The sequence below is a fragment of the Euleptes europaea genome, chromosome 1, assembly GCF_029931775.1.
Source record: "Euleptes europaea isolate rEulEur1 chromosome 1, rEulEur1.hap1, whole genome shotgun sequence".
In the NCBI taxonomy this organism is placed as follows: domain Eukaryota; kingdom Metazoa; phylum Chordata; class Lepidosauria; order Squamata; family Sphaerodactylidae; genus Euleptes; species Euleptes europaea.
This window is the reverse complement of record NC_079312.1, coordinates 157,392,428-157,418,848: the sequence shown is the minus strand read 5'-3', so window position 1 is coordinate 157,418,848 and position 26,421 is coordinate 157,392,428. Positions and strand designations below refer to the sequence as shown.

Sequence of the window (26,421 nt, the reverse complement as noted above, 5' to 3'; positions counted from 1 at the left end):
CTCCTTCTCTTCTGAGGCGGAGGGCATCTTGTAGCTGTGGGTTATTGTCCACGCCCCATCTGGAGAGGCAGGACTAAAATGATTTCCTGCTGCCCCCTACCGGGACACTAACCCTCTGTTCCTCAGTCACAGGCTTGCCTAGCTCTAGACAGGAACAAACAAGGTATAACAGAACAAAAACGTAACCTTAACCAGAAAAACAGGAAGGAACATTTCTATAACATGAAAAATAGACAGGGCTTGTGACCGGAGAGGTCTGAACTGACTGTCTTCTGAAGGCATGGTTGAAAGCACGTCGTCTTGACTTATCGCCCGGGTGGGCAAGATGCCCTCCGCCTCAGAAGAGAAGGAGCCCTCACGGTAAGTAGTCAAGGCTCCGTTCTCCTCTGAGGCTCGGGCATCTTGTAGCTGTGGGATCTATAAGAGCTCCCATCAGGGTGGGTCACGCATACTCCTCCACGACATGCTGTAAAACCCTGCGGCCAAAGGCCGCTTGTGCAGATGACCATGTGTTGATCTTGTAATGCTTGACAAACGTAGACACGTTTGACCACGTAGCTGCACGGCAAATTTCGTCAACCGGAGACTGTCTGTCAAACGCCGCCATTGTAGAGGCGCTGCGAAGCGAATGAGCCGTAATTCCCTGTGGAAGAGGAGCACCCGCAGCTTTATATGCCTCCGCTATAGTGGACTTTAAGGCATAACTAATGGATGCCGCGGACATTCTGAGACCCCTGTTAGGATTGGAGATGTTAATAAACAAGTAGTCCGTCTTTCTCAGTTCTGCTGTTCTGTCAATGAAGATGCGCAAGGCTCTACGCAGGTCGAGAGAATGCCAAGATCGTTCCTTTGGACAAGATGGTTTTGGACAGAACGATGGTAAAGAAATGTCCTGACCGCGATGAAAGGGAGAGTTAACCTTAGGGATGAAGGTAGGGTCTGGTCTCAATACCACCTTATCCCTATGAAAAATGCATAGCCCCTGACGAATGGATAGGGCTCGTAGTTCCGACACTCTTCGAGCCGACGTGATGGCCACAAGGAATAGAACTTTCATCCTCAGGAACCTTAGAGGTACTGCCCGAAGAGGTTCGAAGGGTTCCTTCGTTAAAGCCTTGAGAACGATGTTAAGGTTCCAGGTAGGGAACCGGTGAATCGTAGGAGGTCGAGTCTGGGATACTCCCTTTAGAAAAGAGACAATATGCCGATGTTTGGATAACGAAACTCCATCCACCATGGGTATAACTGTAGCTATGGCTGCCACCTGTCTGCGTAGAGTAGACACTGCCAGGTTTAATCTCACTCCCTCCTGTAAGAACCCCAAGATGCTGTTAATTCCTGGTTGAAGAGGGTCGAATTTTCTTCTACGTGCCCATCTGACAAACGCCTTCCATGATGCGGAATATATGCGCCGGGTCGCAGGTCTACGTGCTTCAAGTATGGTGTTCACGACCTCTGTAGAGTAACCCAGATTGAGAAGGTTCATCCTTTCAAGTGCCAGACGGTCAAACAGAACCAGTGGGGGTCTGGATGGATTAAAGGTCCCTGGCGTAGAGCTCCCCACTGCATTGGAATTCTCCATGGATCTTTTTTTTTTTTTTTGTATAAATTTTATTAGGTTTTATACTATAAATTTTCCATTGCAATAAACAACATCTATAACAATATAAAATTTCAATTCTAACTTGAAGTTGTTATAATTCCATAACATATAGTAATAAAAAAGAAAATGGAAAATCTGTGACTTCCCCCTCACCTCCATCTGCCTCTTAATAAAAAGTTCATCCCATCGTAGTTAATCTAATCTTGATGCTCTATCAATATCATTTAACAAAAAGAAAACCATAATCTGTTAGTAAATATAATTATACTTATTCATTATAAAAAAGACAGAAATCCTCTGGATCAGATTAGAAAATATTCTTCCATTTTTCCCAATTTTAACTCATATTCACAATAATGCATCCACGCCTCCCATTCCCCCAAAAACTGAGCCTCACTTTCTTCATTTAAAATAGCTGTGAGTTTTGCCATTTCTGCCACTTCAAACATTTTAACAATCCAGTCTTTTTTCTCGGGAGTTTCGATCCCTTTCCATTTCGCTGCATAAAGCAGTCTCGCAGCTGTTGTGGCATAAATCAAAAAGGTTCTTTGTGTTAATAAGTCGTCTGGAATCATACTCAATAACATCATTTCTGGTGTTTTGGGTATATTTTTTTGTAATATTAGTCTCAATTCATTGTAGATCATGTCCCAAAAGTCTTTAGCTTTATCACAGGTCCACCACATATGATAAAAGGAACCGATTTCTTTGTTACATTTCCAACAGATAGGGGACATTGTTTTGTAAATCTTTGCAATCTTCTTAGGTGTTAAATACCATCTATACATCATTTTATAAATGTTTTCTCGCACTGACTGTGCTTTTATTCCTTTTAGGTCTTTAGACCATAATCGTTCCCATTTATTTAAGGCAATATCATGTCCCACATTTTGAGCCCAATCGATCATAGTTGGTTTGATCGTGTCCTGCTCACAATATAATGTTAAAAGGAGATTATACATTTTAGAAATCAGTTTTGTATTATTATCTAATAGAATCCTTTGAAAAGAAGATTTTTCTTTAGAAAATCCTTTTTTGACATCTTGTACAAAAACTGATTTAATTTGATAGTATTGGAGCCATTGTAAATCGTCCTTAAGAAATTGAAAGTCTTTTAGTGAGCATTTCTTTCCATCCCATTTAATTAAATCTTGATAGGTGATAAATTTGTCTGGTCTAAGTGGGCGCAATGTTAACATTTCTTGAGGCGATATCCACATTGGTGTTTCTGGTTCCAAAATATGTTTATGTCTCATCCAAATACGGAATAAAGAGGACCTGATTATATGATTACGGAATGTTGCTTGTAATTTAATTTTATCATACCACAAGTAGCCATGCCATCCGCTTAAGTTATTATAACCTTCCAAGTCTAGCAAACGTGTATTTGACAAGTCCATCCAGTCTTTTATCCATACTAAAGCTACCGCTTCAGCGTAAAGTTGAAGGTTAGGTAGTGCTAAACCTCCTCTAGTTTTTAGATCCACTAAATATTTATAAGCAGTCCTTGGTTTTTTCCCTTGCCAGATGAAATTTGAAATGTCTTTCCTCCAGGTATCAAAGTATTTAGTATGTGATATTATTGGCAAATTTTGGAATAAAAAGAGCATCCTTGGTAGAACATTCATTTGAATCGTTGAAATACGTCCCATTAATGACAATTTTTTATTTGACCATATAATCATATCAGTTTTAATCTTACCCCATAACTTGAGGTAATTGTTAATTATCAGATCTTTATTCTTTGCAGTAATCCAGATTCCCAGGTATTTAACTTTGTTGGCTTTCTCCCAACCAGTATATGATATAAATTCCTGTTGCTGTATTTCCGGTAAATTTTTAAATATTATCTTTGTTTTTTCTTGATTCACTTTAAAGCCTGATATTTTCCCAAAATCGTCCAAAGTCTCCCGAAGTATGTTCATTGACTGTGTTGGATTCTCCAAAATTAACAGGTCATCCGCGAATGCTCTCAACTTGAATTCATGTTTTTTAATTCTTAATCCGCGGGTGTCCTCCATACTTCTTAGTTTCACACATAGCGGTTCCAACACCAACAAAAATAAAAGTGGAGACAGGGGACATCCCTGTCTAGTTCCTTTCGTGATTTGGCAATTATCTGACATTGATTCATTAACCAAAATTTTCGCCTGTTGGGAGGTATAGATAGCCGATATACCTTTCTGAAAACGATCTCCAAAATTCAATTTATCCAAAATCTGTTTTAAAAAATTCCAAGAGACCATATCAAAGGCTTTTTCTGCATCTAAAAATACAAAGGCCGCAGTTTGTTGGATGTTCTGATCATAATATTCCAATGAGTCTAGTAAAATTCTTACATTGTCTTTTATTTGCCTACCTGGTATAAAGCCTGCTTGGTCTTCGTGTATAAGATCCTTAATAAATTGTTTTATCCTACATGCCAAAACCGAAGCAAAAATTTTGTAATCCACATTTAACAGCGATATAGGTCTATAATTAAATGTTTTTTCTGGATCCCTTCCTTCTTTAGGTATCAATGATATAAATGCATGTGACCAAGTCTCCGGGGATATTCCCTCGTCCAAAATTGCATTATAGAGTAAACCAAAAAAACCAACTAGATTGTCACTGAACATTCTATAAAATAGTGCAGTAATTCCATCTGGTCCAGGTGTTTTATCCGTTTTTTGTCTCAGTATTGCTTCTTGTATTTCTTCTCTTGTAACTGGAGCTTCAATACATTCTCTCTGGGTCGTTGATAAAGCTTTCATCTGTATTGAATTTAAGAATTTATCTATTTTCTGCTTTGGAGTATTTTCTTTCTGATATAACTTGGAATAAAATGAAACAAATTCTTTTTGAATTTCTGAAGTTGAATAGACTGGTCCTTTAACAGTTTGGATTTTTGTTATAATCTTCTTTTGAAATGAATCCTTCAACTGTGTTGCTAAAAATTTTCCTGGTTTATTTGCATATTCAAAATATTTTTGTTTAGCAAGTTTCAAATTTTTATTCATTTCCTCCATTATTACCAAATTTAATTGGTGTTTAGATGCAGAAATCTTTATTTGAATTTCTCTTTTCTCCTCTTCCTGTGTTACCATTACCAATTTCTGCTCCAAATTTTGTAAATTCCAAAGTATATTGTTTGTAAATTGTAATTGAGTCTTCTTCCAAGCCGAATGTTTCTGTATCATAAAACCTCTCAAAACAGCTTTAAATGCATCCCAAACTGTATTCAGAGAAGTTTCCCCATTAAGATTAATTTCAAAGAAGTCTTTCATTAAAGCAAGTAATTCCTTTTGTATCTTATTGTCTTTTAGAAGTTTATCATTCATTCGCCATCTAAATGCTTGTTTATTGTTCCAATCAAAAGTAACAGGATTGTGATCAGAAAAAGTTCTAGGTAAGATATGGATTTTGCGTAGCTGAGTGAAGATTGATTTACTGGCCCATATCATATCAATTCTGGAGTGTGAATCATGTCTCGCTGAATAAAAGGTGTATTCTTTAGCCGTTGTGTTCATTGTTCTCCAAATGTCTTGTAATTCTAATTCTGAAGCCATGGTGAAGAAAGTTTTAGGTAAGCATCCGTCATTGACGTCTTTTGCTTTTGATTTTTTGTCCAAAGATGGGAGAATAATTCCATTGAAGTCGCCCATCAATAAGATTTGATCTTTTGCGTGTTGGGCTATCAAATCGTGTAGTTTTTCATAGAAGGATTTTTTCCCTTCATTGGATGCATAAATTCCAACCACTATTGTCCTTTGTCCCAATATTTTAGTTCTGATAATTACAATTCTTCCTTCATTATCTTTATATACTAATTCTGGGCAAAGACTGGGGTGGGCATAAATTACCACTCCCTTTGTTTTAGTTTTGGCTGAGGCGATAAATGCTTGTCCAAGCACCTGTTTCTCCAAGTATTTTTTATGCTTTAAAGCTATATGAGTCTCTTGTAGACAAATTAGGGAGTATTTATATTTCTGTAAATATTTGAAAATTCTAGCCCTTTTAGTTTTCTCATTCAGTCCATTTACATTCCAAGAAATTGCTTTTGCCATGGTGTAGTATTTTTTAGCAAAATAGAAAGTCTATAATTTGGTACCTCCTTCTGCACCCTGTACCTCTTCTTCTTCCTCTTCTTCTTCCTCCTTCTCCCCAGGTAATTCTTTAAGGTCCATTTTATATTTTCTCAGAAATTTCCCCACATCTGCTTGAGATAGAATTGTCGTTTTCACTTCCTTGTAGGTGAAAGCCAATCCTTGTGGCATGATCCAACGGTATTTGATACCATTAGCTTTCAATGTAGACACAAAGTCTTTGTAATTATTCCTCTGTGAGAGTAGATGCCTTGGAATATCCTTCAGTAATATAAGAGAGGAATCTCCTGCTGACACTGGATTTTCATAGTGAGTCTTCATAATCTTGTCTTTAACTCTAGTGTCATAAAACACTATCATCAAATCTCTTGGCTTAGATCTTCTCATTCTAGCAGGTAGTGGTATCCTGTATATTCTGTTAATGGCTTGTTTTAGTTCTTGTTCATCTATCTGAAATAAGTAGGCCAAATTTGGTAATACAGTTTCTTTATTGTCTCCCATCATATCTGGAAAGTTGCGTATACGAAGATTAGTCTCTCTCACTCTCATCTCCATCATTCCCATTTGATTTTTTGCCGCCATCTGATCAGTTTGTATTGTTTCAATCTGTTTTTCTTGGCTTGTTAATTTTTTCTTTGTATCCTTGTGCTCATCCATCACTTTCTTAATTGATGCATCCATTGCTTGCATATCTGTCTTCATAACAGTCATTTGAGTTTTTACTTCTTTCAAGTCTCCCGTAACCACATCCAACTTCTGATTAATAGCTTGGGATGCTTGACCAAGATTTGTCATCATAGAAGTCAACTGTGCCATCTGTGTAGACATCTGTTCAAACTGTTTATTTGTTGCCTCAGTTTGTTTAGTTAGCATGTCCTGTAATTTTTTTTCCATGGTTGAGGTTTGTAATGAGTCCCTTAGTTTAGTATAGGCAGGGCTGTGTAATGAGCCAGAGCGGGGTCGAGACATTTACATTCAGAAGAAGCTGGTAAAATACATGTCCACAGACAGGGCCTTTAAAGTACTAATTAAAAGATAATAGTTCAAACATCAGCCTTATAATTTTTTCAGGTTGAAAAGAGTCGAAATTGGCTTTAGAATTGCATTTTAAAGTTTTGAAATACCAGTGAGTTTTTTCGGTCGCTCTAGATCGGGTTAATCAGGAAGTATACCGGAAGTTGCTAGTGTTGCGGACCTTCTACCGCCTCTTCTCGATGGTTATTCCTTCAGTAATGATTTCAAAGTAACTCGAGTGCGACGCGTATTCAGTCCCACGGCTACTTCCTGTTGTTTTAGTTCCGATGATAGAGAGGGTGTTATAGAGAGTCTTCCTTTCCAGGCACTCCCTTACTACAGACGTGGCAGGAAATTCTTTTCGCCGGAAAATCAGGAAGAAAGATCACCCTCCCCTTTCCTCGGACCTTCTCATTGGTGATAATTCTTGTCAATCTAAAAGGTATCCTTCCGACTCTTTGTTATGGTTTAGGCTGATCGATTTGATAAGGCTCCTGTCGCTAATCCCGATGATTAACTCAAGTCAAACTTTTTCAGTTCGAATTAAGGGGGAGTGGGGGTCCCAGAAATATTCTTATCAGCCCCCCGTCTGTTCAAATTTCCAGTAAGTAGACGCAGAGTTCTTTTGTACTCACTTGGGTGTCAAGAGGTGAGGTTCTTTTCTTTATGTAGTCCTTATGTTGGTATTAAGGTGGTGGAGGGTAGAGCTTGAGGCCAAAGTTGCGTTTTGGCGATGTCCTTCCCTAGTGCCCTCGCAGGACCGGCGTCCAGGACTCCGAGGGGCTTAAAAAAGCCCCCTCAGAGTACCTAGGAGGTCAAACCGCGTTTGCGGGCTGCAGGGAGTTCCTGCTTTCCAACCCACTTGCAAGGGTCGGATTGGGGTATCTATGTACCCCAGAAATAACGCAAACTTGGATTTCTCCCAGGACAGCCTGGGGAAATGGAGTGCTCTCTCCAGCGGCACCACCGGAATTCTCCATGGATCTTGAACTGCCAGTTTTCGCAGAGTGACAAACCACGGACGTCGAGGCCAAAACGGTGCCACGAGAAGTACGTTGGCTTTTTCCGTCTGAATCTTGCGAAGGACCTTCGGAATGATTGGCAGAGGTGGGAAGGCGTACAGAAGAGTCTTTGGCCAAGGGTTGAGAAGAGCGTCGATTCTTTCTGCGTCTGGGTGGAAGTATCTCGAGTAGAATCTTGGAAGTTTGGAATTGTCTGACGAGGCGAACAAATCTACCTCTGGAAGACCAAATCTTTGAGTGATGAGACGAAAGGAGTCCTGGTCTAAGGACCACTCTCCTTCGTTTACTTGTTGCCTGCTTAACCAATCGGCTTCCACGTTGAGGGTGCCCTTTATGTGTTCTGCCCGGATTGATAGGAGCTTGAACTGGGCCCACTGGAACAGTCTGACTGCTTCCTGATGCAATGTCGTTGACCTTGTGCCCCCCTGTTTGTTCAGGTGGGCCTTGGTAGTTGTATTGTCCGTCCTGACCAGGACGTGATGATTGCAAATGTCCGCTGAGAAGGATAGAAGAGCCAGTCTCACAGCTCGTAACTCTAGTACATTGATGTGTTGGGTCGATTCCTGAGCAGACCATCGACCCTGGGCAATTTTCCCGTTGAGGGTGGCTCCCCACCCCTCCAGACTGGCATCCGTAAACAGTTGAAGGGGATCCTCGTGTAGGTACTGTGTGGGCTTGGTTAGATTCTCTCTGGACGCCCACCAACGCAAGCTGTTGCGGACCCTGACTGGTAAGGGGATTAATCTGTCCCGCTTTATCCCAATGTCCCCTTGATACGGACGGAGATGCCACTGTAATTGTCTGGAGTGGAACCTGGCCCAGGGTACCACTGATATGCATGAAATCATGTGCCCTAAAAGCTTCGCTAGGGACATTAACCTGGCTGATTTGGAGCGGACGGCCAAGGAAGCCCGACTGACAATCTTTTCCACTCTCTCTCTTGACAGGGATACAGTGTTTTTCCGAGAGTCTATACGGACTCCCAGGTGGACCAGAGATTGTGAGGGGTTGAGGGAACTTTTCTCGAAGTTCACTAAATACCCGTGGTCTTGAAGGATCTGAACCACTCTGATGGTATGAACCCGGGATTGCTCCCTGGATTGTGCACAGATCAGGATGTCGTCCAGGTACGGATGTACCTGGATAGACTCCTGTCTGAGGGTGGCCATAACAGTCACCAGGGTTTTCGTGAATACCCGGGGGGCAGAGGCTAACCCAAAGGGGAGTGCCCTGAACTGATAATGATCCTTGTCGTGGGTGAAGCGAAGGAACCTTCTGTGGGCTGGGTGGATGAGGACATGGAGGTAGGCCTCCTTCAAATCCACCGCTGTCATAAAGGTTTGAGGCTGGAGGGACTCTATGATGGATTTTAAGGTTTCCATCCGGAAACGTTTGCGCCTCATCTTTCTGTTTACGTATTTTAAATTGAGGATAGCCCTCCAGTCCCCATTTTTCTTCGGAACCGTGAAGAATATGGAGTAGACCCCCATCCCTTTCTCCGGGTTGGGGACCTTCTCCACGGCTCCTATGAGCAACAGATGGTGAATTGCTCTGGCGGTTCTGGCCCTCTTTTCTTTCTTTAGAGGAAAAGGGGAAGAAAGGAAACGATCCCGAGGCAGGGAAGAAAAAGGCAGGGAAGAAAACTCCAGGAGATATCCCTGAGAAATTATCTGGGATACCCATGAATCCGGATTGGATTTGGCCCAAATGTGACTGAAAGCCTGAAGTCTCCCCCCCACTCCCAGTAGTGAGGCGTCATTGTGAATTGTTGTTTTTGGGAAACTTGTCCCCTTTGTCAGACCTAGTCTGGCCTTGTCTCTGGAACTTCTCCCCTTTCCGAAAGGACCTGCTCTGATTCCAGGAGCTGTTCTGGTTCCAGGAGCCCCTTCTATAAACTGCCCGGTATCTGGGAGAAACCTTGGAAGAACGAAAGGACGGGTAGGAAGAGGATCTATTCTCCTTCCGAAGTTGTCTCGGGAGCACGTGCTTCTTATCCCTAGCTTGAATCAAAATCCCATCCATTTTTTCCCCGAAAAGTCGTCCCCCTTTGATGGGGTATGACATGAGGATGGTTTTGGATCTGAAATCGGCCGGCCAAGCCCTGAGCCATAGAGCCCTTCTAATAGACGTGGTGGAAGCCATGGCCCTGGCCGTAAAAGACATTGTGTCCAGGGATGCATCTGCCATGAGAGTAATGGCACTAAGCACTCTTTCCAGGCCCCCGACTACCCTACGGTTCTCGGCTGGAACCAGTTGTAGGAGCTTTTTGACCCACAAATAAGAAGCCCTCGCAAAAATGGAGGTAGTGGCGCTAGCCTGGATGGCTAGGGCCGAAGCCTCGTGAGCCTTCCTTGCCAGCTGGTCAGTCTTCCTGTCCAACTGGTCACGGATGGAACCTACCCCATCCTCAGGGATCAAACCAGGGGTCTGAAGGTCAGCCACGGGAGCATCTACTACGTGAACTTTTAACATCTGCATGGCATGGGGAGCCAGGCTATAGTGCTTTTTGACGTAGGCCGGAACCTGCTTGTTGGATGAGGGGTTATCCCACTCATCTGTAAGGGCCCTAATGAAAAACTCTGGGAAAGGAACCAGATTGGACTGAGTTTTCCTTCTGGGAAAGCACTCCTTTACTCCCTCTTTAAATTTAGATTTGGGTTCCTCTGAGGACTGTTGTTCCTCATTAAGATCCAGGGCAATCATAGCCTTTGCCAGTAACCCTTGGAAGTCCTCCCCCGAGAACAGCCTGGGTTGTTGGTCATCAGGGCGAGGGGTCTCGTCCTCGGAGTCGAACTCCCCTTCCTCACGTTCTTCTCCTGCTGACTCCTGGTCAGAGGAAGGAATATCATGATGGCTAGGAGAGTCAGAGCCAGATTGAGAAATCTGCTGTGACTGTGACTTTCTGGCGGCTTTAGTGGGCCATAAAGCGGATGTCTCTCCTCTGGATGTCCCCCCCGAGGTAGATGTACTGCCCTCCTCCCCCACGGAGTGGGAATGGGAAGCTACAGTGGAAGGGGATCCTGAAACCCCGCCAGAAAACTGGGGCAGGCGCATTTGAAAAGCCTGAAAGGCTTGCCACTGCCTTTGTAATGCTATATTAACCATGTCGTTGGCCTGATCTGCGGTTAAAAATCTCCCTGTTGCCGCCTCTGAGGTGGGAAAGGGATTGAAAAATGGTTGATGGGCAGATGCCTGCTGCATAGGCATAAAGTGGCCCCCTATAGGCCCTAAGGAAAAGGCGGGAAGAGGTACTGCAGGCTGCCTTTCTGCTTGTTCCGCACGGGGGGGGGGTACGTTACCACCTCCCGACGGGAGACCTTGCATTGCCACGGGATCCAGAATCGCGGGCGAGGTCGCTGCTGAGGAGGGCTGATTCCGCGAGTAGGCAGTCGGGTCCTTCCCGCTGGCTCTCGCTGCGCCGGAAAACTTCCCGTTGCCGCGTCTCCTGCGTTTAAGGCCGGCAAGGGTCGGGGCTGTTTTTCGCGCCTTTTTATTCCTGGGCTGTGTGGTGACTTCCCGGGTCTCCATCAGCTCTCCGCTCTCCTCTGCAGTCAGCGCGGGTCCGCTCCCGCCGTCCTTAGACTGCGCGCTGTTGCCAGGGGCGAATTGGACCAGCCCCAGAGAGTAATCTTTTTCCGAGAGAAGATCGTCTTCTCTATTCAAAATGGCGTCCGCCATTTTCTCCCCCCCCCCTCTTCTTCCCGACACAAGACTGAGGACGACACCAGGAAGGTCGGGAAAAAGACACCGGGTAGGTAGGGTAGGGTGGGGAGGTAAATGGAAGAAAAAGAGGAAAGGATTGAGGGAAAAAACACTCTAAAAGCCTCTAAAACCTAAGCCTAATCCCAGAGCTGTGAAGATCACTGCTCTCTCCACTAGGCAGGACAAAAGACTGAGGAACAGAGGGTTAGTGTCCCGGTAGGGGGCAGCAGGAAATCATTTTAGTCCTGCCTCTCCAGATGGGGCGTGGACAATAACCCACAGCTACAAGATGCCCGAGCCTCAGAGGAGAATGTCCTACCTTTGACAGCCTTGCTCAGGTCTTGCAAATTGAGGGCCAATTCGTTCCTTTATTGAGTCAATCCATCTCTTGTTGGGTCTTCCTCTTTTCCTGCTCCCTCAACTTTCCTAGCATGCCTGTCTTTGCTAATGACTCTTGTCTTCTCATAATGTGACCAAAATACAATAGCCTCAGTTTAGTCATTTTAGCTTCTAGGGTCAGTTCAGGCTTGATTTGATCTATAACCCACTGATTTGTGTGTGCTTTTGGTAGTCCTCGGTATCCGTAACATTCTCCTCCAACACCACATTTCAAATGAATCTACTTTGTAGATTAGTCTGTAGCAGCAAAATAAGACAAGAACCCAGTGCATCCTGAAGGCTAACAAAAACTTATGGTGCAATAAATTTTGTTAGTCCTTAAGTTGCCAATACAGTCCTGTGTTATTCTGCATAAATAAGAGATCCTGCCTGCAAGTTAATCCATATTTCCACTGTTCCTTGTGCCTTAGAAATAGGAGAGATATTTAGAACTATTTCGCTAGAGCAAAAGATTAAGATGTGCTGGGTGTTGGGCACAGGAAATGATTTCCTTGCAAATGCAAGGTTCCAGGTTTTATACCCTGCAGGAGAAGTGATTAATAGAGAGAGAAATTTTGATGCGGTGTGTGTGGGGGATACACACTCACAAAAACTGAAAGTAAAATTGGCATCAGATTGAAGCCATTTTCTGTTACAAGCTTGAATCTTAATAGAGGCAAAGTGCGATTTACAGCAAATCCAATGTAGTCTTGTCTTGGCTGGATCTCAAGAGAGGAAAAGTTGCCTTTGATCTTCCAAACTTGCCCTCCTGGCCTCTGGTTGCCATAATAATGATATCAAGCTTGTCAGACTGAGGCAGAAGAAAAGAGGTGAGGGTTTATTGGAGCATTTTCAGCCCAGGAGGGCATCTTTCCATGGAAACATTTTGTACGTGAATATGGCAGTTTGGTAAAAAGGGACAAGAATCCTCTCCCCAAGCAAACCTTGCTGTTTCCTGACAGCAAACAAAGGCTAGGACTGATTGGCCACAGCAGAAGAAAAGGGGGTTGGCAGACATCCCAGGGGGCAAAAGGAATGGCTTGCCAGCAGCTAAATCTGGCACACAGACTCCTTCAAATGGAGTAGCATGAAAATGTCTACAGTATGACAATAACCCCAGATGGCACAAAGCAGATTGCTTAGCCAATGGAGCATATGCATTTGGTTTCAGAGAAAGGGATTCTGTTGTCTAACATCTTCAGCACAACCCTGTTGAAACTACATTGCTGATACCCATAGGAGTATAAAACTGCTGATAATATAGTTAATGGCCTGACTATCTACACTTAGTTGTCACTAAACTGGCCTGAAGAAAAATAAAACCAGCTCAAAAATCACAAGACCCACAGTCCATCAAGTCCCACATTCTATTTCTTTGGCCAGTAAGGCGCTTCCGGGAAGCTAACAAGGACTTGTTTACATCATTTATTTGCTTTGTTTATACCCTTCCTTTCCCCGCAATGGGGACCTAAAGCAGCTTACATTATTCTCCTTTCCTCCATTATACCTCACACCAACCCTGTGAGGTAGGCTCGCCTGTGAATGTGTGACTGGCCCAAGGTCCCCAGCAAGCTTTCATGGCAGAGTAGGGATTTGATCCCGGGTTTCCCAGATCCTAGACTGACACTCTAACCACTACACCATACTAGCACACATTGAATTCCAACAGCCAATTCGTTGTCCATTCACACGTTCTGGAGAGATCCTTCTGGAGTTCTTTGCCATCTGCTTTGGATTTTACCATCCTGAATAATCAGATGCAGCCAATGAATTTTTCTACTTCATGGCTCATCCCTGTCTTGAGATTGGGGTGGCCAACCTTTTAAAGGATGCAGGCACCTTTGGAATTCTGACACAGCGTGGAGGGACCAGCCACAAAATGGCTGTCATAAATGGAGGCGGAGGAGGAGCCAGGAGGCGGAGCCAGCCACAAAATGGCTTCCATGGCTTACCTACAGTCTCATAGTGAAGGTCTTTATACTGTGGTGGCAGCGGCTGGCAAAGCAATATTTTAAAAAGTCTGCACAGCCAATCGAATCTCCACTGGCCAATCAGAAGCCTTGCTGGGCAAAACCTCCACCTGGCCCTATCCACTTTCTAAAAACACTTGGCAGGCATCAGGAAAGGTGTTGGCAGGTGCCACAGTGCCCAATCTCTGCTTAAACAGCTCTAAAGAGGGAGAATCCACAACATCCCTGAACAACCAATTCCCTCACTGAACTGCGTTTATTGTTAAAATGTTGTTCCTAATAGTAAACGAACTCATAGTGTACACACTCATAGTGTGCACTAATGACTTAAAAACCAGAGCAACAGCATTCTTAATTGCTAACCATCCAACTAATCAGACTTCAAACTGCATGAATTTTAAGTGACTTCTTTTAATAGGTTGGATCCAAGTAAAATCTAATTACCTGCATCTGAATTAAATTGTCAATCCCACCTCCAATCTCTGGACTGTCGTTCACATCAACGGCATTTGCACCACACTTTTCACAATATGGGATTGATCTTCCACATTAAGAAAAATTTGTGAAACTGCTCGAAGCTCATTTTGGGAAAGACTGCAAGAAACATATTTCAGAAAACTGAACTGGCTTTTCAAAGTAAGTTTTTCCTCTACATTTTAGAAGTACACAGCTGTACAGTCTAAATGCTTCCACCTCCCTTTCTTTGCTACCCAGAAAAAGGAACCAAACAAGAAAGACTGACCTTAAACGGAAGCTTTGAGTATTTATCCATTATTGAGTTAAGAACTGGAGTGGGGGAACTGGCAGCACCTTCAGCCTCATTAAGAGGGCTAGCCTAGACTAACTCGAAGTCCCTTGAATTCTGAGCCCCATCTTGAACACAGCCACAGAAAAATCAAGTTGTTTCCTACTTTAAGCTCACTTGCATTATTCCAGAGCCTCTATCTTCATACTTCAGTGAACTAAATGCAACCAAACTGATTGAGGGTGTGGACGGCCTGAATCCCCTCCAACAATAGGGCACCAACTGTAATTTCATGCAAGATTTCCTCTGCTCTTCAATAACAATTGTCCTTAATTCCCTTGATCCCCCCCACCAAGCTCTTAAGCAAAAATATGCATATGTTAATGGCTATAATCGCAATCCAACTCGAGACCAGACTCCTCCCCCAGCTCCCACACACCTCACAAAAGTTTAAAAATGATTCTACTGAGATTGACATACCCCATAATACAGCAGTTGAGAAAAAGTGGTCTGGAAATTTTGCTTTAAAAGAGGGTGGGGAGAGAAGAGTTTTGGGGGGAGGTTGGACCTTGAATCTCAACTTATTTTGCTGCTTTAATTAAAAGCACATTAGCCACGGATGAGTTCACAAATAGGGTGGGTCAGAGACAAACAGCTGATAAACAATGGACTGATATCTTGGGAAATTACCAACCATACAGCATTGTCCAATCCATGTCTCCTTTTCTGGCACAATGATCTCATTTGAATGATGGGGATAAACAGCTCTGGGATCAATCACAGCAATAAAAACAGATTAACTCTCCACCTGACATAAATGAGAGGATCAGATCCTCTCCCTAGTCAGCAACCATAAACAAACCTTTTCTGGGGAGACAGAATGTCTTAAAACTCAGTTGAAATGTATACGGCATGTATCAAGTGTCCAAAACACTTCACATATATTGAGTAATTATACATCACCAGTGTACACACTGCACATTGTCCAGCACATTGTCACACAGGATAAGTCCTCTCCATTGAGAGTCTAAACACTGACAGTAGTCTGGCAACATTAGCCTCCACTGCAGCGGAGGCTGAAAGAATGGTGGTATAAGCCACCTACTGAGTTCATGGCTGAGGTGAAATTGGGAAGAGGAACCTCCCAGGTAGTGTGTTTTTTCATAAAGTGGCCACCCTGACAGAAATCTGTCTTTATTGTGAAATGGCACTCATACCTCACCTTAAAAAAAATCTGGAATACATAAGTGTATTATATTTCAAAACCTCAGCAGAGTTCTACTCTTGAGGCTAGCTATAACACACACACACCTTTTTTTTTTTAGCTAAGCACTGAAAGGGCCGAGCTGAACCCTTAGCAACTTCCTGCCAAATTTAAGGTTGAAGGAGCTGGGAGCCCTCTCCGGAGAGCATCTCCAGCCAAAGCAGACAGCACTGAGCCAGGTAGTCCAATGATTCGTCCTGGCCTAGGCAGTTAACTGAAACACCAAGGGTCTACCAGAAGTCCCCAGTCATTGAGTGGGGGGCTGGGGGTGGTACAGGATTCTGCCTGAACAGAATTCTAGGGCTGTAATGATGCAAACCAAATTCTGTGTTCAAAAAATGTTTTGCAAACATGCATTCTGAGAACTCTATACTTGTTCCACGAGGGTTTCTTCCCTGTTCCATCCCCTGCTTCCTGCCCCACTTGGCAGGAACACAGTTTGGAATGTTCTTTTAAGCATTTTGTAAGGAAAAAAGAGGAGCCCTGTGGTGCAGTGGTCAGCTGCAGTACTGCAGTCCAAGCTCTGCTCACGACCTGAGTTCGATCTCGACGGGAGTCAGTTTCAGGCAGCCGGCTCAAGATTGACTCGGCCTTCCATCCTTCCGAGGTCGGTAAAATGAGGACCCTGCTTGCTGGGGGTAAAGGGAAGATGACTGGGGAAGGCACTGGCAAACCACCCTGTAAACATAGTCTGCCTAGTAAACGTCGGGATGTGAAGCCACCCCATAGGTCAGGAATGACCCAGTGCTTGCATATGGGACCTTTACTTACTTTTTAAGGAAGTAAGAGGTAACTGCAAAGGTCACAGACATGAAAAGTAGAAGACTGAGAAATCAGAGTAATCAGAGAGAAATCAGAGTAAGAAAACCACTTGTCCCTCCAACTTCTCTGTTTTACCAAGGTTTTGAAAGCATCCAAGCAATTTTTCAGGGTTCCTTGTACAAGTGCAAAGGCTAGAAACTACTGTTTCTCAGAGGTATTCCTTCAGCTACTTGCCTCCCCAAATAAAATATATATGGTGAAATCATCCCCTACATGCACTGAGTTTTCTCTTAAAGAACAGAAAGAAAGCTAACGTAACAAAAAAACACAACCCTTCCACCTCTCTTTTCAGATTAAGTGAACATTAAGCCCAGGGATATCTAGATCACTACTGCATTTCATGTGGTTGGCAGCTAGGATTAATTCGTACTTCATTAATGAAATGTGAATTGCTAGGGATTAAGGCTGGATTATTTCTGAGTTCTCTGTTCACACTTATGTATATGGGGAAAACTACATCCAAATAAGCTTAGCAGTAGCCTATATTTTTAGTTTAACAACGGGACCGAATGTTATCTCAGGAAGCACTTGGTCCCAACCTTGCATAGGTTGGGAGGGTGGGTACTTACAATAAGGACTGGTTATTGGGACAAAGGTATTTGTATAGTCAAACCATCAATGTGGTGCAGTGGTTAATATGTTGACTAAGATCTGGGGGACCCTGGTTTAACTCCCCAATCTGCCATGAAAACTTGCTGGGTGACCTTGGGCCAGTCACTCCATCTCAGCCAAATCATAGAATCATAGAGTTGGAAGGGGCCATACAGGCCATTTAGTCCAACCCCCTGCTCAATGCAGGATCAGCCTAAAGCATCACTGATAAGTGTTTGTCCAGTTGCTGCTTGAACATTTCCAGTGAGGGGGAGCTCACCACCTCTCTAGGCAGTAGGGTTGCCAGGTTGCTCTTCACCACTGGCGGGAGATTTTTTGGAGGGCAGGGTTTGGGGAGGGCCTTCAATGCCATAGAGTCCAATTGCCAAAGTGGCCATTTTCTCCAGGTGAACTGATCTCTATCTGCTGGAGATCAGATGTAATAGCAGGAGATCTCCAGCTAGTACCTGGAGATTGGTGACCCTACTAGGCAGCCAATTTCACTGCTAAACTAGAGAGCCAGTGTGGTGTAGTGGTTAAGAACGGCGGACTCTCTTTCCAGATGGTACCTTCCTGCCCATAATTTAAACCCATTATTGTGAGTTCTATCCTCTGCTACCAACAGGAACAGCTCCCTGTCCTCCTCTAAGTGACAGCCTTTCAAATACTTAAAGAGAGCAATCATGTCCCCCCTCAACTTCCTCTTTTCCAGACTGAACATTTCCAAGTCCCTCCGCCTTTCCTTGTAGGGCTTGGTCTCCAGGTCCCTGATCATCCTCATCGCTCTCCTCTGCACCCACTTCATTTTGTCCACACCCTTTTTGAAGTGAGGCTTCCAGAACTGCATACAGTACTACAGGTGCGGCCTGACTAATGCAGTGTGAGAATAAAATGGAGAAGGGAGAACCACGCCTTCGAGTTCCTTGGAGAAAATGCCAGATAAAAATGTGTTGCTGTTTCTTTCCTCAAAGTAACCCCCCATTAAAAAACAAGCCAATAGACATATACAGCATAAACATTGTCTATAAAACAGAGTAGACCATTAAAAACTGGTATTAAAACCTCTAATTAAAAACCTGGATAAACTGATGTGTTTTAACCTGAGCCTAAACGAAAGTAAAGTATGTGCCAGGTGCGTCTCAAGGGGAGGACATTCCAAAAGTGAGGTGCCACCACAAAAAGGCCCTGTCTAGTTGCCACCAGCCTCACCTGTGAAGGTAGGTGGCACACAAAACAGGGCTTGAGAGGCAGATCTTAACCGGCAGGCTGGAGATTATGGGAGGGGACAGTCCTTCAGGTACCCAAGCCATATAGGGCCTCAAAGGTAAGAACCAGCACTTCAAATTGTGCCTGGAAACAGATGGGTTACCAGGTGCAGATCTTTCAGCACATGGGTGACAATGACCCCTGTAGCAAACCCCTGACAATAGAATGGCTGCTACATTTTGGACAACTGAAGTTTCCAAACCATTTTCAAAGGCAACCCGACACAGAGTGCATTACAGTAATCTACTTTGGATGTGATCACAGCATGGATCACTGTGGCCAGATCATCCTTTTCAAGAAACAGCAGTAGCTATAGCTGAAAAAAAGCACTATGTGCCATGGAGGAGACCTGAGACTCCAACTGTAGGCCAGGATCCAGTAGCACCCCAAGCCACAAACCTGCTCCTTTGTGGGGAGTGCAACCACCTCCAAGACAGGCTGACTCTGCAGTCCCCGAGCTGCTTCTCAATTGACCAACAGCGCCTTGTCTGGACTGAGCTTCAGCTTATTGTCCCTCGTCCTTCCCATTACCTTCTTCAGGCACCTATTCAGGACTTCCACAGACCCACCTGGCTTAGCCATTAAGGAGAAACAGAGCTGGGTATAACTGCATATTGGTGGCACCTCACTCCAAATCCCTGAATAACGTCTCCCAGGAGTCTCATGTAGATGTTAAATTGTATGGGGGCTAAAACAGAACCCTGTGGGACCCCATAGAATAAATGCCATAGAGCCGAGCAGCAGTCCCCCCAACATCATCTTCTAGAATTGGTTGGTCAAGTTAGAGCATAACCACTGAAGCCTGGTGCCCCCTACTCCCAGCCCCGTCAGCCTCTCTAGAAGGATACCATGGTGGATGGTACTGAAAGCCACGGAGAGGTCCAGGAGAATCAACAGGGATGTACTTCCCCTGTCACTCTCCTGGAACAGGTCATCAGGCAGGGCAACCAAGGTCATTTCCATCTCAAAGCCAGGCCTGAATCCAGACTGACATTAGTCTAAATAATAATAAACCCACCAAAGTCAGGTGCTCTGCATTTTGCTAGCCACTCCAGGAAACAAAATGCTGGACTGAACAGAACTTTGTCTGACACAGAAAACCTTTTCCACTGGTTTAAACCATATGACTTGTGCCAGCTGAAATCGTCTGCATTAGCAGAATATAGCTGTAGGATGCAACCCGTTATTTAAATATAACAACCTATTTTAAAGGTGAGTATTGATAGCAACCACTGTGACAGAAATCTGGCATTGCTTCCTTTATTTGACCTTGGCAGTGACCTAGAGAAGATGTTCAGTTTTCCAGGCACAAGAAAAAGGAAAAAAAGGTACAAGAAATTAATAGATTTGCTTGAATCACATTTTGTGTGTGTGTATTTTAAAGGCACTAAAACCCTTATAGTAAAGTGCTCTGCAGACAGCCCACAGTGATTAAGTACCATCCGGTTGCACGTTTCACATGCTTTTAGATTGCTTTGACCTGAAGTGAACCCGGGGGCTGTAAGCAGCAACCTGCTCTCAAGAAGCAAGATAACGCTCAAGTGCTGAGGTAATGCCCTTAGTAAATCACTAGTCCAGCATGCTGGACAGCTCCAGAGCGGCAGAAGGGCATAGAATCTCAAAGGAACTCCTGCCAGCGCCTCTAAGTACTTAACAGAAACTGCCAAAGACATCCTATGACCTGTGAGTGGTAGCTAGGAGATTTGGGTTTCATTTTGCCCTTTCCTTAAATACAGCCGTTTGAGAAGGATTACAGCCCAGAAACACAATGTCCAGGTAAAGTTTAGCAAGATAAACTGCTGCCGCAGGTTGTATCCCCTAATCAAATCTTGGATGATCTATGCCTTCCAGAGATCAACAGAGAGTGTGAGCTACTTGTGCAATGAGCTCTACTGTATCAAAAGCTGCAGAGAGATCTACAAAAAAGCGAAACCAGAGTCACACTGCCACTGACGAGACTAATGCAGTTGCATCACATCAGAGTCTACATGGAAATGAATATCAGCACCACCCATGGTTGTATGTTCAAGGAACTTCACCTAAACAATGGAAGATGAGAAACTGGTCCTAATTGGCAGTGCCATTCTCACTCAAAGGGGCCTTTTTCAGAAGGGGCCCAACAACTGCCCCGGGCTATTGGAAGGTAGGACAGACATTTTTAAATGAAACAAATCGTGGACTTTAAAAAGCAACAGGCACCTCTCCCATCCCCAAAGGTGAAACTTTTGAATTTACTGCACTTTCATCTTGCCCTTCTCCCAAGGGAGTCATTGTGCTGTACATAGTTCAACCTTACTCCATTTTATCCTCACAACAACCCATGAGAGGTATGTTCAGCTGATCGAGAGCACAAGGCCAGCACCCAGTAAGATTCTTTGCAGAAGGGGGATTTGAACCCACCATTTAGCCTCGTAACTACTCCAGAATGGCTCCTGGAACTTCTCTATTTCCAACAACTCTAAAGGCATACCACACATTTTGAAACAGCTACATTGGCACCGGTCTGTTTCTGAGTTCAATTCAAGTTGCTGGTTCTGACCTTTAAAGCTCTTCATGAGCTGGGACCCACATATTTGAAGGACTGTCTCCTTCCATATGTCTCTGTATTCCAACTGTGGTCATCAGGCAGCCACCTGTTGGCTGCCCCACTGCTTAGGGTGGCCTCTATCTGGCATTGACCAGAGCCTGGGCCTTTTCCATCGTGGCTCCAGTTCTGTGGAATGGGCTCCCTGCACAGTAGGGGGGGGGCCCTCCTTGGAGATCCTTGGGAGGCATTGCAAGACTAGTTTGTTCGCCAGGGCCTTTTGTGGGGGTTGGAATGGCAGGCATCTTTTAAGAGGGGAAGGGAGGGAGAGACCTGGGGTTTGTTGTTTTATTCTGGTTTTAACTGGAAAACATTTTTGAATCTGTTATCGTAAGCCACCCTGAACCATGAGGAAAGGAAGGGTATAAATGTTTTACTAAATAAAATCCTCTGTCGGAAAGGAGGAGGTAACCCCATTTATTATTGAGCATCCCCTCCAAATGAATACAATTATGGGTAAAATGCCCACTACTTGCAAGGCTGATCGTTTCTGGCACCTCCCAAAAAAACATCCTGCAGCCAGCCCAAGAAGGCCTAGCACCGGCCCCGAAAGCCAACTGCAACCGTAACCAATACTGCACTGATGTAACTATTAACATGTTCACACGATGATTATACTCCATTAAAATTCAAACAAACCCCACTCAGCAAATAGTTGTAATAAAATGAGATGTAACTCTTAAGAATGAGGTTGTTAATAAAGATGTAAGGCCAGCAGGAGCTATTTGCTGTCTGGATGCTGGCAAGTCTGAAGGTTGCCTTCAGCCCTCCTCGGCTCTGCTACTTCCTCTTCTATTATTTATGCAGGTCCATTAAACGGAAAAAGGGAGGAACAGGATGAAACCAGGAACAGATTTCAGCTCCCCAAGTGAGAACTGGAGTTTCGCAGTCTTTGCTAGTGCTCAGTACATAACAAAGTACACTCTGCACTTTCCTCTAGGGCTGTCAATTCGGTTCGGTCCGAACTGAAAATCAACCGAATTTCCCATGATTCGGTGATTTTCTGTTCGGACGGATCCGAACTCAAAACTGGCGGGCAACCCGGGGGGCCGAATTCAGCGAGTTCGGGAGTTCGCGAATAAATCCGGCAAATTCGGCCCCCCCTTCAGGGGAGCCCGCTGGAGAGGCGCGGACTGCCCTTTAAACTGACCTGTGCCTCCCGGCCGGGAGGCACAGGTCAGTTTAAAGGGCAGTCCGCGCCTCTCCAGCGGAGCCCGCTGAAAGGTGCGGGCTGCCCTTTAAACTGACCTGCGCCTCCCAGCTGGGAGGCTCAGATCAGTTTAAAGGGCCCCCGCGCGCCTTCAGGGAATCCCTCTGAAGGCGCGCGGGGGCCGAATTTTCCCCCGAACTCCGGATCCCCCCGAATTACCAGGGATCCGAAGCGGGGGAGTTCGGACTTCGGCACGTACCGAACCCACAAGGGTCAAATTCGGCCGAATCCGAACTGTACCGAATTTTTTTTTTTGACAGCCCTACTTTCCTCTCCAACATCTGACCCCCTGCGGAATGTAACGGAAACCAGCCGAGCCAGAATCTAAGCTGAGTTGGGAAATAAGCATCTACTCCAAGCAGACTTCCAGCATAATAAAAATTAAGATTTTAGCACATCACACTTTAAGTGCTCAAAGCACACTACATTCATTATTGAATTCTTTCAACAGTGATTTAAGGTTGGCCAGTATTACCTGCCACATAATGCATCTCGGGGTTAACACTACGGGGAAAAACGTGACTTGCCCAAGACTACCTAATGAGTATATATATGAGCTGAGATGTGAATAGGAATAGTCACCATACTAAATATTGTCGAAGGCTTTCACGGTCAGAGTTCATTGGTTCTTGTAGGTTATCCGGGCTGTGTAACCGTAGTCTTGGAATTTTCTTTCCTGACGTTTCGCCAGCAACTGTGGCAGGCATCTTCAGAGTAGTAACACTGAAGGACAGTGTCTCTCTGTCCTTCAGTGTTACTACTCTGAAGATGCCTGCCACAGTTGCTGGCGAAACGTCAGGAAAGAAAATTCCAAGACCACAGTTACACAGCCCGGATAACCTACAAGAACCAGTCACCATACTCTTAGCCATTATGCTCTACTGCCTCAGGAGACAGATGAACATGTTACAGAAGCACTGCATGGTTTTCAATAGCTTCTGATGTCTAACATGTTTTGTATAAATTTGAAGGTTGCAATCTATATAGAATAATAGAGTTGGAAGGTGCCATCTAGTCCATCCCCCTGCTCAATGCAGGATCAGCCTAGAGCAGGGGTGGGGAACCTCCGGCCCCTGGGCCGTATCCAGCCCGCGAGGCCATTTTGTCCGGCCCCCGGCCCGCCTGCCAAGGCCTGGAGCTCCATGGCCCACCTGCCGAGACCAGGAGCTAGCTATTGCTAGCCAGGCCCTTCTCCCAGCGCTTCGGGCTTTGCAGGGAGGCAGGAGAGCATGCTAAAAAAAATAAAAGCTGATTGGGTGACTGTGGGGGCGTTTCCCCCAAGTCTCCCTGCTTCCTGTGTTCCTGGAAAGTTGTTGGGGGCACCCGAATCTCCTGCCCCTCTCCCCCACTCTCATTGCCCTGCCGATGGCTGTGCTGCACCCTCCGCTGGCTCGGTTGGCTCCGACGCAGCTTTCCCCTCACTCTCCCCCGAGGCCAAGGTACGTGCGCGCGTGTGTGTGCAAAGGCGGGGGAAGCCGCGGAAGTTTCTCCCCCATCGCTCCCAGCCACCCGTGCAGCTGGGGGCGGGCTGGCTTGCTTGCGTGTGCGCGAGCGCGCACACAAAGGCGGGGGAAACCGCGGAGGTTTCTGCCCCTTTGCTCCCAGCCACTCGTGCAGCTGGGGGATGGCTGGCTGGCTTGTGCGTGCACGCGAAGCAGGGGGAAGCTGCAGAGGAAGCTGCTTCTCACTGATCACTCCCAGCAGCTCATGTGGTTGGGGGCTGGCTGGCTTGCATGTGTGTGTGTGAGGGGGGAAGCTGGGAACCCCTCCCTTTCTCTCTCTCTTTTTTCTTCCTTTCCTTCCTTCCTTCCCTCCTTCCCCTTCCTTCTCTGCATAGTTTCTCCAGGTGGTGGCTGGAGACCTGGCAACCCTAGAATGCCTGTATGTGTGTGAGGGGGGAAGCTGGGAACCCCTCCCTTTCTCTCTCTCTCCCTCTCTTTTCTTCCTTTCCTTCCTTCTTTCCTTCCTTCCCCTTCCTTCTCTGCAGTTTCTCCAGGTGGTGGCTGGAGACCTGGCAACCCTAGCGTGCCTGTATGTGTGTGAGGGGGGAAGCTGGGAACCCCTCCCTTTCTCTCTCCCTCTCTTTTCTTCCTTTCCTTCCTTCTTTCCCTCCTTCCCCTTCCTTCTCTGCAGTTTCTCCAGGTGGTGGCTGGAGACCTGGCAACCCTAGTCTCTCCCCCCTCCGGATACCTACAACTGGTATGGCCCTCGAATGATGTTATAAATATGGAAATGGCCCTTGGCATGAAAAAGGTTCCCCACCCCTGGCCTAGAGCATCTCTGACAAGTGTTTGTCCAGCCTCTGCTTAAAAACTACCAGTGAGGGGGAGCTCACCACCTCCCTAGGAAGCTGATTCCACTGTTGAACTACCCATACTGTAAAAAATGTTTTCCTAATATACAGCCTATACCTTTCTGTCCATGATTTAAACCCATTATTGTGAGTCCTATCCCATGCTGCCAACAGGAACCACTCTTCGCCCTTCTCTAAGTGACAGCCCTTCAAATACTTTAAAAAAGCAATCATGTCCCCCCCCCCAGCCTCCTCTTCTCCAGACTGAACATTCCCCCAAGTCCCTCAACCTTTCCTCATTGGTCTCCTCTCCATCCGCTCCATTCTATCCTCATCATTTTTGAAGTGAGGCCTCCAGAACTTCACACAGTATTCCAGGTGCAGGCTGACCAATGCAGTGTACAATGGGACTACGACATCTTGCGATTTGGATGTTATGCCTCCGTTGATGCACCCCAAGATTGCACTGGCCTTTTTTGCTGCTGCATCACACTGGCTGCTCATATTTAACTTATGATCCACCCATACCCCAAGATCCTGTTCACAAATACTGCTATATCCCCCATCCAGTAAGCGTGTCCCTCATTTTTGTTACCCAGATGAAGAACTTGACACTTATCTTTGTTGAATTGCATCTTGTCCACATTCACCCACCTTTCCGGTGTGTTTCGATCTCGTTGAATTCTATTTCTATCTTCTGGTGTTTGCTGCTCCTCCCACTTTGATATCATCTTCAAATGTAATGAGTAGTTCCTCAACACCCTCATCCAGTTCATTTATAAAAATAGTGAAAAGTACCAGGCCCAGAAACGAACCCTGTGGTACCCCACTGGACACTTCTCTCCATTCAGATGAAATGCCATTGACAACTACGCTCTGAGTGCAGTTCTCAAAACAGTTCCCTATCCACCTAACTATCCTAGAGTCTAATCCATACTCCTCTAGTTTACCCATCAGAACATCATGGGGAAGCCTGTCAAAAGCTTTACCGAAATCCAGGTAAACAACAGTGATAGCATTCCCTCGATCCAGTAAGCTCATCACTTGATCAAAGAAGGAAACGAGGTTGGTCTGGCAGGAATTCGTGCTGACTTCCCTGGATTACTAAATTGTCCTTCAGATGCTCGCAGATTGAGCTCTTTAAAATCTGCTCCAGTATCTTCCCGGGACAGAGGTCAAACTGACTGGCCTGTAGTTCCCTGGGTCATCCTTCCTCCCTTTTTTGAAAATTGGGATAACATTCACCCTCTTCCAGTCCTGTGGCATGTCTCCTGTCCTCCAGTAGGTCTGGAGGATGATGAACAAAGGCTCTGCTAGCTCTCTACAAAGTTCTTTGAGCACTCTCAGGAGCATACCGTCTGGCCTGAGAGATTTGTACTCATCCAATGCAGCCAGGTCCTTCTCAGCTACCTCTCTGCCCACGTCAACCAGCAGCCCGTACCCTGTGCTTTGCCTACTACCATCTCTAGATGAGCCTGTTCTCTTCTTCTGGAAAAAAAAAAACCTGAGGCAAAATAGGCATTGAGAGCCTTTCTGCTTTCTCTGTCCTCTGTCAGAGTATAATATGCTGTAACTGTTGAACTGAGGATCCAAGAAGTAGCAGTACCCTTAGAAGAAAGGTGTGGCATAAAATCCATGAACAATAAGCTATTTCCTCACCAGAAACACAAATGACTTAAAAGGGAAAGTATCTTCTCCAAAGTGAGATGTTCCGCCAATGTGACAGCACCTTTAGGGAACTCCTCACCTGAGCGAGTTGACCTTAAAGTTGTGAATGGTCATCGGTGGGACATACCCAGCAAGAAGTCATTTTGTCAGCCCTACCTTCTTTCTCAATGAAAAAAAACCCACTTGGTCCCTTCTTCCTCTTCA

The 26,421-nt window shown here is 45.1% G+C and overlaps 2 protein-coding genes across 2 annotated transcripts in view; both read right to left on the bottom strand.

Moving 5' to 3' along the window:
* CD63 (CD63 molecule) overlaps positions 1-21,912 on the bottom strand; it is a 207,942-nt gene extending 186,030 nt beyond the window's left edge. The window contains exon 1 of the mRNA XM_056867081.1: positions 21,902-21,912. The gene's annotated coding sequence lies outside the window, so the exon portion shown is untranslated. The remainder of the gene's footprint in view (positions 1-21,901) is intronic.
* The window catches only part of RHBDL3 (rhomboid like 3), a 187,530-nt gene that overhangs the window by 95,722 nt on the left and 65,387 nt on the right, over positions 1-26,421 (bottom strand). The window lies entirely within an intron of this gene.